Raw genomic sequence first — 7309 nt, 5'->3', positions numbered from 1 at the left:
TCCACTGGTAAAATTGTGATCATAAGTTACTAAAGAATCTGTCAGTGTCACAAAGTTGTTTGATGGTGTCGACACTGATATTGAGATAATTACCAACTGTTAAGTGGTTTCAGCAAGTAATTGCAGAGAAAACTGTACACCTCTGTTGCAGCAAGACACAGTCAATATGTTTGATCATGAAATCACAAAATAAGGACATGCCCCCATCCCTGATGAATGTGCGGCCTGGTTAATCATAGTATCATGAATCCCAACAGATTGAAATGTAAGATAAGAGTTTCACAACTGCATCATGTGATAAAGAATATGCATGTAGTATCTTGTCGAAGTTGTAGATATATAGGTACTAAGAAAGATGGACAAATTAACAGATGAACATCATGTGATAAAGAATATACATGTAGTTTCATTCAATTAAATTCACCGGTCTTGTCAAAGTTGCAGACGTATAGCAACTAAGAAAGAAGGACAAAATTACACATGTTATATGTAGTAGATGAACAGACAGACATACGGACATCTTTTAATCAAACAGGCAATATATATATAAAAAAAATAAGAGAGAGAAATAATTGGTGTCGTAGTAACTGTTTGTATAAAAAGAGAATCACCTGATGGAGGAAACAGTAAATCCCATTGTGCTGCATTGATGACCTTTGAACTTTTAAGTTTATTCAGCTTTAACAAGTTATTCTGCAGGACAGTTGTCAGATCTGCAGGAGGAAATCTCTGATCAAACAAATATCTGACAGCTTGTGGTGCCACCTTCACCACCAGGTTAACCAGTCTGAGAAAATCTGTTTCTTCTTCTGACAATGACATTATTGAAGGTGTTGACTGACAATGGCTTTAAAAATTGGAACAAGCATATATCATGTCACCCAAGAGGTGGGTTACTCTGTACTGCTCTGATGATCGTAATGTTGAATTGTAGGTACATGTACGTATGGCTGAAATGATAAAATGACAATTACTTAGCGATTCTCATGTGATAATAAAGATTTTTTAAAGAATTTATTTTTCTCTTTAGTACATACCGGTATGGTCATTTATGACCTTGCAGTGCTAGAGTTGTCTCTCTTTGTTTAGAAAACACTGACTTCAATTCTATTGAAAATACAACAGCTGACAACTTTTAACTATATTTTTTTTAATTCTTGCAACTTAAACCTATTTCACTGCCTAAATTATGCCCTATGCCGAAGATGTATGCATATTTTTATGAATATTTTATCTACACCGCATGTACTAAAAGTTATGGCTCACACTAACTTGGGCTCAAAGGGGTCATTTTTGTTAAAATTGGGTACAGGGAGGAGCTGGGGCTGGAAAAACACATCCATTCATGTATTTGTCTGCAAGAAATACATACCCGTGCATATATTCTACTACTGAGTACAAGTCAAGGGACTTTATATTACACACCCTGTGTGTACCTTAAATCTTTGAATTAAGAGACCCATGGATAAATGACAGCCCATTGACATAGAAAAGGGAAAAAATATGACCCAATTGTATAGTTCAACTCTAAAAAAACAGACCCATTACAGTGGCACCTCTGTATATACTTGTATATAAGAAATGACCGCTCCCCCCCCCTCCCCGCCCCCACCCATGCTCAGGTTTTCTTCAGTTAAGCAGGAATATTCAAGTAAAATTTGAACATGTGACCAGATTTCAGTAAGCATTTGTTGAGACAAGGTGATATTTGAAATCTTAGTACAGTTGTAATGCTATACAACAAAATTGTAATGGTATTAAGTGTTTTTCTTATGAAAGCCAATCTCCGCCTTATAGACCTATAGTCACTACCTGATTAACCATGTATTACCTTGCAAGTTTATATGCTATACAGGATGTGAAAAAAATCACAAGGCCTGAGTACTGCTTATTACAAATCTGTAAACTATTTTGGTTATCCTGTTTCAATTTGCATAAAGAGGTGTGGTTAAGTACAGAGTATGGCAGAGGTGCATAGCTTTAGAATATTGAATATACCCTCTATAGGAGATTGATGGAAGATAGAAGCATGTACTGATTGTGGCAATATTCAGCACTATACAGAACAGTACCACAACCTGTTCAGCATATATTGATATATGTACATGTATATACTGATCCTTTACAGAGGGGTGGGGGATCATACATATCAGATACAGTATACATGTAATTGTACATTATTTTGTGCCGATAGAATTAAAATTATGAGGATAATATGAGATGCCAACCTATTACTTTTCTGCTTGTTCTAATTGAATGATTTATTTCTAAATTTGATCCCAACCAGCCCCGCCCCCCCTTAAATCATAATAATATGGCATTTCCCTGTAATAAGTCAGAACAAACAGCCCAGTAAATATTCAGTCACATTACATGTAGTTGTAAACAATCAGCCCAGTAAGTATTCAGTTAGGTTACATGTAGATGTAAACAAAAAGCCCAGTAAGTATTCAGTCAGGTTACATGTACAGGTAAACAAACAGCCCAGTAAATATTCAGTCACGTTACATGTAGGTGTAAACAAACAGCCCAGTAAGTATTTAGTCACGTTACATGTAGATGTAAACAAACAGCCCAGTAAATATTCAGTCAGGTTACATGTACATGTAAACAAACAGCCCTGTAAGTATTCAGTCAGGTTACATGTAGATGTAAACAAACAGCCCAGTAAATATTCAGTCGATTACATGTAGATGTAAACAAACAGCCCTGTAAGTATTCAGTCCAGTTACACGTAGACTGGCTGGCTGGTTAACTTTCCTTGGAACTTGCCAATCAAATGATGGTCGCCAAATTGACGAGTGTAAGCTAATGAGAACTCGCCAAATTACACATCCACTCGTATTTGGCGAGCTGGCAAGCAGTGGTTTCCCACACAGCAGTTAGTACTATATGGTTAGGTCAATTCTGAAAATTTGGTCTCATTTTGTTTGAAATATAGCTGTTTAGAGGAAGTAGACACAGAAATTTTAAGTGTTTTGTTTTTTTTTCATAAAGAAGTACGTATTTTTCATAATCCCTAAGCTTGGGAGTTCAAGTAATTTATAAGTAAATAAGTGGTTATTGTTATGAAAAAAAAAAAACAGTAGCCATGGTAACATCCAAAAAAAAATATTACTGGTACTGAGTTTTAGTACATGCATGTATCAGAGGTCCCTTTCCAAAACTAACCACCATATACTCAAATGTTATGTTTCATATAATGACGATAGTTACTAATATAAAATTTCACACGATGGAAGCATGTATTAAAGAGCTGAAAAAAGGTAAACAACACCTTTTTTTATTCATTTTCTTGAAATTTTGGTTCCCAACCTTTGTGTGAAATAAGGTATTTTGAAAATCAGCCACCTGAAGCTGAGAAAAGAACCTAATATACATTTGTAGCCATTATAGCAGAGGACATGTGCAGAAATGTTCCGAATACTTTCTTCATTTAAATTACACTTGTTTAACATTATATGTATAAATATTTAACTACATGTACATGTACATTTAAACAATATATCCACCAAACTTTAACTTTTAATTTTAAGTTTTGTGTGTGACAAAGTGTATTTAAATGTAAGTGTATAGTGCACCCAGACCCCTTTGAACCCTTATTCCTCTGAGCAGATCAAGTTAAAACCCCCAAAATAAATGCTAGTCCTCCTAATTACGTCATAAATTGGTGTTTTTATTCATTTCTCCATGTTTATTCATTGTTTCCTTTTTTCTAGTATATGGCACCTTGTGGTATAATTTCAAAAAGAGATCTATCATAAAAAAAAATTTCTCTGACCCATTTTTTATACCCAACTTCAATTATAACCCATAAAATCAAAACACAGCCTTCTATGTATTAAAGTATCATGTGGTTACAGCTTTAAAGAGATTCCAACATTTACAATGAAGTTACCGCTGAGCTAGTCCGAATTTCCTCTGACCCTGCAACCCTCCTCTTTCTTATTTGGATATTGGAACGTAACGCAGCAGAAACGATTTCTAAAACCGGAATCTAACAGAATATTTCAAAATTCCACTGAAAAATTATGTGTCCGCTACTCTTCCGTTCCAAAGGAAACAAGCTCCGCCTACTCTCTATTACGGTTCAAAATGTCAACGAAACAGGGTCTCTCATGGAAAATTATCAAAACTTCAATAATAAATGTAATTTTTGTAGCAAATTTCGTATCAACATACAGGAAAATGATTTCGGAATCAAACTAGGTAGGTATTACATGCACAATTTCAACTTGCAAGTCGTTACAAGCGGTTGAAGGCGGAACTCCGCGGTACCGCTAAATTTCCAACTTTTTGTATGGCACATCGTTCTGACCCCTACCGGACATATCAATATCCAAATAAGAAAGAGGAGGGTTGCAGAAATTCGGACTAGGTTCGACTATCAATGCCCAAGTGGAAGCATTGATGGTCGCCTACTGTTAGATAGTATTCCCCCAGACAGAAACAAGTGCCTGTGCAATGCCTACCCCTATTAAAATTTATCTTTATCTTCACTACATACTCGAGAGAAATGCATATTAATACAATTGCCTTTTAGGTGAATAATACAAAGTCAAAGGATTTTTTTACTTTCGGTTTTGATTGATTTCCTGGTTATCTTTTAAACTTTTTATTCGTAATCACAACAGTAGGCCGTGCTACATTAGTACTATAGAAATCGACGCATGTCTCAGTGAAACAGAAACTCTTACCAAAATACTTCAAAAAGCATGAAAGGGCGAGATCCAACTGGAAAGCCCCACCTTCTCTTCCTTTCTATCAGGTTTATCGGGTGGGGCTAAAATGTGTAACCTGTATCCGTACCCGCACCAAATTTCCCCCGTACCTAAAAGAATGTTTTGCTAAAATATTCATTCCTACGGTATGTTTAGAACTGGAAATTGCATGAGATGTGAGAAAGTCCGTTTTAGTGCATTTTAAATCAAGAAAATGATGTATATTTAACTGATATTTCTTGTTTGATCGGTTATCTGAAGTCAAAATGTCTCAAATGTTTAACCGGAAGTTACCGTACCCAACAATTTATTTACTATTTCTGGCACGAGACCGCAATTATTTTCAAGTGCATTTCAATATACACATTTGAGCAGATTAAAAAAATTCCACCGGCGCAAACTGAATAAAACTTCTCTGGCCTAAAGATATGTACAAACAGGATTTTATATATAAATTGTAGAAAATTTTACCATCATTTTCTGAATTATTACATATAATTCGGAGATGGGGTAAACATGACAAATGAACTGAGTTATAAGTCCTAAATTTTAACCTTCTTCAACTAAACCAAATCACAACTTCTAGTCAGAATTGATTAATGAAAAAAAAATCCCATGTAATTTTAACCTATTTTTTACCAATTAGAGGCAAAACTTCAGCAAATAAGTGTCCAGTAAAAATACGAAAAAAAGAATTTTTAATATTACAAAATCATTTTTTTAATATTAGAAATTCATTTTGTAATATTAGAAATTCATTTTATAACATTAAAAATTCATTTTCTAATTTTACAAATTCCTGATTTAGTAATATAATAAAATATCACACATTTTGTAATATTACAAACTGATTTTCTAATATTAAAAATCACAACTAAATACGACAAATCCATTTTCTAATATTAGAAAATCAATTTCTTCTATTAAAAATCGATTTTAATATTAGAAACTCAACTGAAAAGTGTTTTGTGATACTAGAAATCTAATTTGTAATATTAGAAAATGAATTTGTTATTATATTAGAAAATCAGTCACATTTTTTTAATATTACAAAATGATTTTCTAATATTAAAAAATCGTCATTGAATACGACAAATCCATTTTCTAATATTAGAAAATCAATTTCTAATATTCAAAAATAGGTTTTTAATATTAGAAATTAAATTGAAATTTTAATATTAAAAATAATTTTTAAATATTAAAAAAGTGTTTTGTGGTTTAAGAAGTCTAATTTGTAATGTTAGAAAATGAATTTGTAATATTGAAAAATCATTTTTTTAATATTAGAAATGCTCATTTTTGTCCACTTTGACTTGCCATATGTGTATTAACTTACACCCAGAAATATCGAGTAATAATTTTAAAAAAGGGGCCAAATAGTATTTTGATAGGGGGAAAGTTGGCAGGAGTACGGATGCGGATTACACATTTAAGACCATACTGGTTTATCTTGCTATGATGGGAAATATCCCAATACTGAACTAAAAAAGAGGAAATAGTACTTTTTACCTAAGAAACGAAACAAACACAACAAAACGCAAACGAAATTTGAACATTAGTAAGAAACGAAATCTAACCGAAATTTGAAAACTAAGAAAACAAGATCAGACGAAAAATACCAAAATTGGTAAAAAAAAAATTTTAAAAAACCAACACGAAAACTATAAAGAAATCTGAGTGAAAACCATAATTCTTATAGTTGAAAACGATAGTAATTTTTGTAAAAGAAATTAAAATAAAATGTTGAATACAACAGAGAGAAATAGGAAGTTTGGGTTTCAGTAAATATATGACGGACTTCGACGATCCAAGAGTAACCAAGGGAACCAAGATTCTAGCGGAAATCAAAAGAATGTAATCAAGGGGCAAAGACCAGACATGGAAAACAGACAAACACAACAAAGAACATAAAGTAACTAAAATAATACATACAAAGTAACAAAAGTAAATGAGCAACTCGGACTCCACTAAAAACTGGGAGCATGGACCAGGTGCACCGGTACGGTAAGCGTCATATCTTTTTAGAAACACCCGCTGAGTTGCGCCTTAAAAGTTAAGTCTGGGGAAAACGAAAGAGAAAAGGAAAACTATGACACGTTGAATAAATCAGTCTTCATGGTGAGATGAAGATGAGTACACTGTAACGATGCGCGATGATGATCATAAAACGTCTGTAGTGATGACTTCAATCTTAAGTCATGTAAATTTATCCAGAGCACCAAAATGTTTTAAATTGACATATATATTTTCTATAGCATTTAGTGTTTCCCTTCTAGCATGATCTAGAACAGGACGTTCAAGTAGAAAATGTATCTCAGCTTCAACATATTTATTTCATAATGTTCAAGTTCTCTGCTCTGTTGGTATTTTAAAATATCTACCACGCTTTATTTCAATGTGATGAGAGCTTAGTCTAAATTTAGTTTAGACCATTCTCTATTTTAAATATTTTCTGTCCCGAAATTAGTTTGAAATTTTCTGTAAGTACATAATTTGTTTCCTGAGGAAATCATTTTGTCGTACAAAAAATATGTTATATGTGTTTTATGATCACTTCAATTTTGTAATGACAAAATTCATACATATAT

This window comes from Perna viridis, chromosome 15 (assembly GCF_037379345.1).
Source record: "Perna viridis isolate PV_CMFRI_1.1 ecotype Kerala chromosome 15, ASM3737934v1, whole genome shotgun sequence".
Lineage (NCBI taxonomy): Eukaryota > Metazoa > Mollusca > Bivalvia > Mytilida > Mytilidae > Perna > Perna viridis.
Note: the sequence above shows the minus strand (reverse complement) of the source record.